The following is a 10,428-nucleotide window of genomic DNA, read 5'->3' as shown; positions in this document are numbered from 1 at the left end:
ACTTCTAACAGTTGGTATCACATGTCCAGAGCTTTGAACAATTCCACGCTGACCCAGGTTCCCGTCAAGGCACGTTCTTCCTGGCTGTGATGGCAAGGTTGGTCCTGGTTGCACGTTTCGGCACAAGTACGGCACAAGGGAAACATCAGTTTGCCTTGACAATGGTGAGGTAAGACGGGATGGTATAGGTTCGTGGGAGGCAAAACTTTGCACTTGATCAAGCCTTCGTATTGTCGAATGTTTTTCAGGTCGATGTGTTCCGTCAGCAATTGCGGGTGCCCTACGGGAAAGCGACAATATTTGCACACGTAGGGATACAGCGAACACACGTCCAAGTATTTGATTTCTTCTCCTTTCTCTTCGTCGGCTTGGTACAGCAAACAGGTGGCATTGGTCCTTCCTCCGTACAAACTATCCCTCGGGTTCAACGGGTCCATGAACTGGTAACTTTCCATGAGGCGTTTAAACTCGGGATCGGTTTTCATACGGTGATCGTACTCGTGTTCCCACATTTCCACCACTTGGTATCCTTCCTGTTCTAACTTTAGGCGCCGCTGACAAGTGTCCTGGTACAAGTCTTCCATGGTTCGTTGTAAAAACTGATTTTTAGTGTCACGGTCAGGGTAACAGACGGGACATCCGTGAAATAAGCAACCGTTAAACTCGTACACGATCTTGGGGTTTTCTAAGTCCCAGCCATCGACCGAATACGTTCCGATGGTCTTTACGCCTCCTCCGTTGCGGGCATGCTGAATCCATTTGTCTTCCTTGTCGCACAAGTAATGTAACCAACGTAGGGCTTTGACCGAGTATTGACGTTTGACAAAGTGGGTCGTTTGAGGACTGATGACAACCACGGTGTTTTCAGGCATGAATCGTTGGCGGTACACTAAGGAACACGCTTTGGCAATGGTGCAAGCTTCTTTCAAAGGATCGACCCCTCCGTGTTCCATGAACAGTTCTCGAAATTTTCCACAGCAACGTCGTAAAATGTCCACGTCGGAACGACAATACTTTAGCATTTCTTCCTGAAAGTCGAAAGGGTCCGAGGCGTGAGCCTGGTACCAAGCGTAGAAAGCTTCTCGTTGTTCGGTACGCATGTTGTCGGGGTCGTAATAGTGAGCCTCAGGCAAATGGGGTAGAACGGCGTGTTGATTGGCTTCCGTATTGAAAAAGTGTGGAAAGTACCCTTTAGCCATTTCTGTCATTCCAAACGTTTTAGGCATTCGGCTCAAAGGCATGGCCAAATAGCTCATCGAATCTTTAAACTGTACTTGTCCCACTTGCATGAAAATGATTTTGGCTCCGTTCAAAGTCACTTTAGGACGCTCGGTGCCTTGTTCCGTATAGTATCTCAAAAGAAACTGTCCATCGTATCCGGAGAAATTGTGAGCCATCACCGTGGCATGACGATGACAATCTCCGTAACGTTCGATGTCCTCTTGGCTCCACGTCTTGTCGATGGGGTCTAAGACCCATTTGGCAAAATCAGCTAACGTGTTCGGTCCCCGAAAGATTTTTTTCACGCCCTCCAGGAATCTTGCTGCAGTGAGGGCAATGACTGAAGATATGTTCTTGAATGCACTTCTCGCACGCTCGATGAGCCACGCAGAAATTAGGAATGTGAATGCCAGTCTCTTGCATGCATTCGAAATCGAAAAAGATAAAATTGCCTTTCTTCTTGTGACTGTCCTCTTTCTCTGGTGGGGGTTGGTATTTTTGCACGTAGCATTCGTGTTCCAAGTCCACGATGTGGTGACAAATGTGACATTTTTTTCTTTCCTCGACATACGTGTGCCTTGGTACTATTGGTACGTATGCCTTGTCCACAGGTAGGGCACATTCTCAGCAGTTGACAAGCACATTTCTTCTGTGAACCTTGTGTTTTCAAATGTTGTTGGTAACAGGTAGGACTGACAAACGTGCGCAGACAAGTTGAACAAGGCACTGGTTCTTCGCTCAGACAGGGTGGAGAGGCTAAACATCCTGGGCATTTCCATCCACAATGTTTGTGTTGCTCTCGATTGTTATAACCATAGTCACATTTCTCACAATAATAAACATATCCCAGGAATCCGGTGATACTGGTAATGGTATCGAAATGTTCATCGTGATGATAGACATGAATGTATTTTCCGTCCTTAAAATCTTGGCCTCGAAACAACAGAGACCCACGCATTTCTTGAGGGTGCACTTTCAAGGTGTAGCGTGGAGCTAGGGCATCTTGCAATTTTTGCATCTCAGGAATGCCACAGGGTGTGTCTTTGGACAGTCCGGCTTGTTGTAACAGGAGTTCTGCTTCGTTTCGTTGTTTGGCTCGGTCCGATCGTTGAATAGTTTTCCAGGTTCTTTTCCATTCTACCGTGTCGTTCTTGTTAGCATAGGTTCGTCCCACCACGATGGCACGGGCTAAACACATCTGGTCTTGAGGGTTGTGAATTCGGACGAGACTTGTTTTGGTGTTGCGAAGGTCGTCCACCAATAACATCTTTTTGCGTCCTGTCCCTTGAGGAAGAGAGACGTGGGCCATATCCAGTGTGGCTTTACCATCGGTGATGTCAAACTGGTCATTAGATTGTTGTACGTGTTGAATCTTGTCCATGATTTTGGAAGGGGTTAGTTCTGCGGGTCTGCTAAACTCGATCCAAACAGGGGATTTCAAACCGTCGTGATCTATGGATAGTGTCAAGCGATCGTCTTCTTTGGGTTGACATTGTCGCTTGAGTGCGGTGAGCAAAGAATCCCACATCTCGGTGATAAACCCTTCTGCTTTCTCCAAGGGTACGTCGGCCTTGAAATCTTTAAACTTCACCGTGTAGGTGTAAGCCGTGGTTCTAAATTTTCTAGAGGAGCGCTTTTCCGTCTCTCGAATGGAATAGTACTTTTCAGGGTTGACTAAGGGTGGTGAACTTGGTTTAGAGGGTTCGGATTCTGGTTCACTCATGTCCTCTTCAAAATCACTGGCATGAATTTGTGCCAAGATTTCAGCCCTGGTACGAGGCGATAGATCACGTTTCTGCCTCTTACTTTCTTCTTCTTCTTTCTTCTCGAATGAATAGGATCGTTTCATCTTGAGTGCAAAACGTCAAATGACTCAAGTTCAAACACCATAGACTAATTTATAGTCATGGCAAACCAGCGTATATAAAAAGGCTGTGTCTTGTCCTTTCACTATTCATTTCACTCTCAAACCGAGGAGAACGATGGAAGAGACTACCCAGATGGAACGTTTCGTCAGAGCTTTGCGAGGGGTCATTAGAAAATTCTCTTCAGACCAGCCGACGGACTACTCTCCTTCCTTTCGAGATAAAAGTCAAGATACTTGCTATATCTGTCAGAAGAAAGGGCATTGGTCTTCAGAGTGTCCAGACCGTCAAAAAAAAAAAAAACAGGGGCTAAAAAAGACAAAAGTCAAGATACCTGTTATTATTGTAAAGAAAAAGGACATGGGTCTCCAGATTGCCCAAAAAAGAAACAAGAGGAGTCAGAAGAAAAGAAGGATTCTTCAGAAGAAGAGAGGGATTCTTCGAAAGAAGAGAGGGATTCTTCAGAGGAAGAAGAGGAAGAAAAAAGACAATTCTATTTACAAGAGGCAAAGAAACAGGAGAAGAAAAGAAGAAGGGAAGAAAATGAGGAGAAAGAAGAGGAAAAGACGGTGAAGAAATTAAAAAAACAGAGAGACTAAATAAGGAGAAAGAAGAAGTCAATGAACTTTTTATTAAAGTGTTGTGTTGTGAATTGTGAATTGGATTGTAAAAAATGGAGAAAAGAATACATGAATGATATAAGGTAAGTGTCTTTGAGTTTTGATTTTAAAATAAGAAGCTACACTCACGCACTCATACACAGACACGTACTATAAGGGTAAAATGGGTGGGGTTTATTTTTGAGTTATTGGCAAATTGAAATTGTATTTCTTTTCGAGAAATGTGGGTGGCCCTGAAAAGGGCCTTTTTTTGGTGTAGGGGTGAGTTTAAGCAATCAACTTTAACTGCCTTAAGCCTTTGCCACGGCCAAGGCCTACTTCTGATGATTGGGTTGAAATCACTAAGGGTGGTACGATAGGCTTAGTCACAGGGTTGGCGTGTTTAGCTCGGGAAGGTCGTATTCTCTTCGGTCGTGATAAAGAAGTCTGATACATTTGTTTCAGACTTCTTAACTCCGCTAAAATGTCCAACAGTACCGTAGCCGTTTGATTTTCACCCTCTTGTTTCTTTGCTGCTACTTCTTCTTGCTGTTGTTGCTGTTGTTTTTTTCTTACCTCTTCTTGTTGCTGTTGCTGTAGGAGAAAAGCTTGTTCCGCTTCCTTTTGTCGTTGCATAAATTTCTCCAATTCTTCTTTCTGTCTCTGTCTAAAATTCTCCACTTGCGGTAATGAAGAAGGTAACGAAGGTTCCGGAACAAATTCTTGCGAGGTAAGAAAATCCACAAAATCCCAATGTACATCTTCTGAAAGTAAGTCCGGGTTCCCTTGGGCAGTCTCCCCTGCTGGTGCACCCCAATGGATCGTTTTCTGAGTTTCCGTCATGTTGAATCACTGTCGCATAGATTGACTGCACACAAGCGCTAACGAATCTATATAGACCACGTGACGTCACAGACTGCTCTCTTCGGATTGGATGCGAGCTGACTGAATTTTGTAACGCGTGTTTGGATTGGTGAATGAATTCAATCCGTTTTAATCCTTCCTGTACCTATAAATAAGCGCAGTTCACTGCATTGATTCACCTATTCTCGTCGCTTCAAGATGTGGACCACAGTTGAGTCATCCACCCTTGTGTCTTCCATGATGTTTAGGACGGACATGCTCATGTATGTCAGGTCCAAGTGGACTGTTGTTGATAGGACAGATACTAGTCAATGGATGAGGAGAGTTTACATAGAAAGACAAGGATGTCTCAAGAGGGTACTTGTGTATGGACCGGCAGTTAGAAGGAGTTTAAGAAGAAGAAGAAGAAGATGTGACAGATGCCATCTATGTTAATATTAACATAAACCCAAAGGCCCTTTTCAGGGCCAGCCATATTTCTCGAAAAGAGATAGCCTTTCAATTGCCTACCCCTTTTTTTAAAATTTAAATTTAAATTTAAATTTAAAAAAATCAATAAAAAAAAAATCCCATATTCAATTCCCCTTGTCCCTAGACAGACCCAAACTCTATTCCCCATGTTCAATTCCCCTTGTCCCTAGAGTGACCCACGATTTTTCTCCATGTTCAATTCCCCTTGTCGCCAGAGTGACCCACGATTTTTCTCTATGTTAAATTTCCCTTGTCGCCAGAGTGACCCACGATTTTTCTCCATGTTAAATTTCCATTGTCGCTAGAGTGACCCAGGGGTCTCTGTAATGCTAATTCCCATTGTCGCTAGGGTGACCCCATTTACTACTTATACTGCACTCCCAAGCTCGTGCAGTATTTACATCCGAAAAACTCGTTTATGTTTTCCCATACAAATGCAGTAACCTATAATTATTATGTAAATGCAATTTCGACTCGAAATAAAGTTTGTCTTTGATTATACGCTAGGATTGGAACAATCGTCATACATGTGTGCATGAGTTTTAACACGAGGGAGAGGTAAAGTATTACATAATTGTATGGTGGTTTATTCTTGTCATCTGTAATTTCCCAATTGATCATTTTATCTATAGTTCCTCCCATACCCAACCCCTCAAAATAAAAATAAAAACAAAGCAAAACAAAGAAAAGAAGAGAGAAAGACAGTAATACTTTAACTAAATCCACTGACAGCAGGTTTTAAAATAAATCACTTGTTTTCGTTTTTCTTTTCTTCCCATTTTCAATGTCAATACAATGAAGAGAAATTTAATTTGTAGTCCTACTTGTTTTATTTTATTTTTATCTTCAGCTATCAATTTTCCAGAAAGGTGAAACTTTTATAGGTTGAATATCCGTCAATCTAGTTATGTTACCTATCGATTTGTTTTTTTTTCTTCTCCCCATTGCAAAACGATAATCATATGAATACCTTAATCGAATATTTTAAACTTTGTAAACTCATAGCCATGAGCTTGGCACATTTTTCGGAGATAAAGTATTTTAAAAGCAATTTAGCAACAGATTGTGGTCAATATAAAAAATAAAATAAGTAAACTTTTATATCCAAAACCGGTGCAAGAAGTGTAGAGCAAAGTCATCCTTTCATTTGTTAATTTTGCCTCATAATTTTGGCCTGAAGTGTAATGGTTCAAAATTTTGTAGAATATTTCACAGTGCGTTATGTCGTAGTCAGCGTGACACGTAAACATTAAGTTTGACATATGGGTTAGACTCGCCGTAAAGTGTTGACTCTGAGAAATAAAATCTGCTGTTTGGGCCATGAATTGAATTTTAATTAGGACTCGCTCGGTTAACTGTTAGAGCTAGATATTATGCAATGCTAACGCATGATTAATAGCGGTAAATGATATGAGTTTGAGACGAACTAGGGACAATTTTAGGAACTCGTGGCCCATTTGAAACAGGTGTCATTAAATTATATTTTCCAGAATATTTATAAATAAAGGCGGTCTAGAGAGGAATATTCTGCCTTCGATGGGAGTGATTAAAAGTGTTGGTGGTTAATGAGGTAATCCTGATTTGCTAAGCTGAACGAGGGGGTTTGTTCTCAGACGGAATTCAGGCTGGTAAACTAACCCCTTTGCGATATTAGTCAGTCCGAGTTTTTCTGCCGAAAGGGAAAGCTGGCTAAGAGATCAGTAGAAAGTACTCTTCTCGTTAAATAAATTGTCCAAGGAACGAACGGGGTCTGAAAATATGTGAAACCCGAACGAAGAGAAGACACATAGAGGATTCTCTGATGATAATATTATGTATAATTAATTTAATTGTTTGTTTGTTGCTTTACATTTTTTTCCAATTTTTATTTCATTACATGCTACTGTAATGTAACATTGTATGCTGGACTTGACCTTGTCCAAAATTGAGTTCATTTCTGGCTGACCTTTTAAAAAATTTTAAATTTCATTTTGTGTCAAAAATTAATACGAAGCTAAATTATTTCCGATGTTTATAAGCTTAATATCAGGATCTTTATTAGTAGAAGAAGTATATATGTTTATTTGGGTCAGGGTTTTGGAGTTTCCTAAGCGAATTTTATATGATCTAGTTTATTGTTTTGTAAACATTAGATTATTCTAGAAGGCTATTTTCCATTAGGTAATGTTTTTTTTTTAAATTATAGAAAATGCTAATTGTGACCCGAGGTCAAGTAGAGAACTATATAATCTTGTAATTGGAAGGACTTTGTCACTCGTGCTTTAACATTTAGCACTTTCAATTGTATTATGTTGTGACCAGTTTGGGATGAATTTTAATTTCTTCACATTATTGAATTCAAGTGATTATTTTCTTTGGAAATACAAAAATGCTCTGATAAAATTGTTGGATGGAGACATTTACTGGAATTTACACTGAATTCGAACCTGGAATTATATTTATATGATTCAACAAAACTCCGTTGACACATCAACACTAAAATAGCTACCACAGACACACCGTCGACTGCAGGTGTTGGATATTTTCTGGACTTTAACGGACTATTTTTAGGACTTTAAATTACTAAGACTTGTGTCTGTAATTCTTGGATAATTCTGGGATTTAATTTGCAGTACCGTAAGTTGGTTTTCTTCTCATTTTCACTTTGTATTCTAGGGAAATAAATATATTTGTTAAATTTTACAAAGCTTGTTGCATTTCACCCTTTCTCTTCCTTATTTTAAGAGCATAGACTCGTAACAATAAGCGGGCTCGGGATCGGGAAGGCACAAAGGAGTTGTCTCGATTGTACACTGTAAAGTGCCGAATTTGGAATTGTACTGAACCTTCAAATTGAATGCATCGAGCATTACAATTTTATCACATTTAAGCCAGAAAAGTCTTTGTGCAGGGTGACTTCGACCTTTCTTCTTTTCTCCCCCCTAGTCAGTGTTAAAACTTGAAAGGCTAGCATTTATGACTATGTGAGATTCGACAGGGCATTGCTACGCTGTCCGGAAAAAGTAAACATTTGAGGTACCAACCATAACTGCTTGATAGGAATCCATGTCAAAGTATCATTTTCAAAGGGAAATTGATATGCACCGTAGTTCACAGATTATATGCTCTCTAAATCTGACGAAAGAAATCATTATCTTGGGAAACATTTTGGAACCGCTGCTTACCATTGGCCAGAGTAAATTAAGGCGTACACTTTGAAAGTAATGTGAATTTAAAGTGACACCCTGGTCGAAATTCTTTAGTCTTAAACATCCCGAGAGAGGAGAAGTCTGACTCGGGGAAGCCTGAAAAGAATAGTGGTTTCCTCGTTGAACAAGAAAATGGGACAGGTGGCTGTCTTGTAAGAAAAGACAGGGTTTCGTGCTAAGACGCACAATTTCTGAAAGAGAACAGCATTAAGGAACAGCTTTCTGGGAAGAGACGGGACAGTCCGAAGACGTAAGTCAAAAAAAAAAAAAAAAAAAAGAAAGACAAAAGAGACAAGTTCAGAATAATGGACTCGGAAGTCCAGAAAGAACTGAAAACGTTGATATCCGGTCAAGGGAGGAAGGTGGTGCTATCAGTCGCGAACATTTAGCTTTTTTCACCACTCATTATTATGATAAAATAAATCCAAATTAGACTGTTATTAAATTATGTTGGCATAACTTAGATTGAATTGGAGTTGCTGCTATTAACTGTTGTTGATTAAATTTTGTTATTTTTCTTGTCTAAGGGGGCTGGTAAGTAGAAATAGGGAGTGCTTTTGGGACAATGGAAAATCCAGTCAAAAAGGTCGTGGGCCTGTTTAGGGACAAGATTTATAGGGACAATGGAAAATCCAGTCAAAAAGGTCGTGGGCCTGTATAGTTACAATGGTATTTATCATTAATATAGGGACAATAAGAATGGAATAGGTGAGGTGACGTCACGGTACTAAAGATTGGTAACAGTGTTGCAAGGAGCTGAGGTCATTCGGACCAAAGAGCGGGAAAAAACATAAAACGCCTAGCAGGACATAGACATATAGAATTTATCTTGGGGTTTGGACCGAGACAAGGAAATCCCAGTCAAGGGTTTATATTATTTGTCTCTCCACGAGGCTTGCCTGAGTGGAGAGACATAATATAAACCCACGACTGGGATTTACGTGTCTCGGTCCAAACCCCATCGTTGATTATTTTTCTCACCCAATATTTTCCTATAAAGTAAAAAGAATTCTTCACTAGTGTTCACGTCCGATGTTTACATGCGGCGCATGAATATAAATATATTAATGAGGGCTGTTGTGTGACCGTTGCGTCCGACGTACACAGTTTATACGCGTGAGCAAACAAAAATAACAACATGAAACGTCTCATAATAATGAGATATTATCACATTTAATATATGGATGTTATATGAATGTTGACAATAAATAATTCATATTTATTACAAGAAACTGTTTTATTTTCATCAGTTCCAATTTTGAAAAGTTATATTGTAAATAATAAACGATATTGGCCACTCGGCTCTACTGTAGTCATACTTAGTACAAGCTGCAACGAAGAGTAACATGTTTCTTAAGAGTATTCATGGGTAATTATAAATATGTGTCACTATCGTATATAACTATTCTTTCCTTTGGAGGAGGTAAAACTGCGTGTGACATACTAGTGTTGTCCTTAATATTGATTGTAAAATTACTCCCGTGTATAATAGACCCTCAAAAAACGGACTCTAGCGGATAACCATGTGATAAACTTTCAAGTTCACGGATTCTTTAAACATTTATTTTTCTGTCCTGGAAATATTGCAAGTGCTACAGTGAAATTTGCTTATGGATTAATGTGTTGACGGATAAATGATTCCTTCTGGCTGGTACGTGCATTATTTGTCATTAAATATTGTAGGTATATTTTTTATTCAACCGGGGCACAATGGTGATGCTTAACAATATTTTCAGGTCAGCGTCATTAAATGTAGCTAACAGTATATAATTTGTTTCACACTAAGTATTTAAAACTAGTTGGGTAGCTTTATGTACATTTAATGACGCTGACCTGAAAATGTACTGAGCTAGGCCTGCATATAGGATAAAATTGACCATGCTGTGTGGAACGAACTAGCATAATACCAAAAAAGCTCGGCATTGTATGCGTTTGTGTCTTTGTCTCTCTCTCGAAATGTTTTTATGGTGTTCTCAAAGATGGATTTACCTTAAGTTACTATGTTTTTGTTATATATTTGTTGCTGTTGTTTAATTTTAGTACAACTACGTCAGGCACAGCAGAAGACAGCAAGGGTTTCTTTTTTTTAAAAAGTGGTTCTGAACGCGTGGACACCTTGACTGAGACGACTGGTCTGAGATGACTAGACTGAGATAAGAAGAGTAAGGTTAGCAAAACAAGTAGATTTCTCTGTCTCATGGGTGAGAAATATATAACACA

The sequence above is a fragment of the Sinohyriopsis cumingii genome, chromosome 8 (assembly GCF_028554795.1).
Source record: "Sinohyriopsis cumingii isolate HCF-2022 chromosome 8, ASM2855479v2, whole genome shotgun sequence".
Classification (NCBI taxonomy): domain Eukaryota; kingdom Metazoa; phylum Mollusca; class Bivalvia; order Unionida; family Unionidae; genus Sinohyriopsis; species Sinohyriopsis cumingii.
This window is presented reverse-complemented; position numbering follows the sequence as displayed.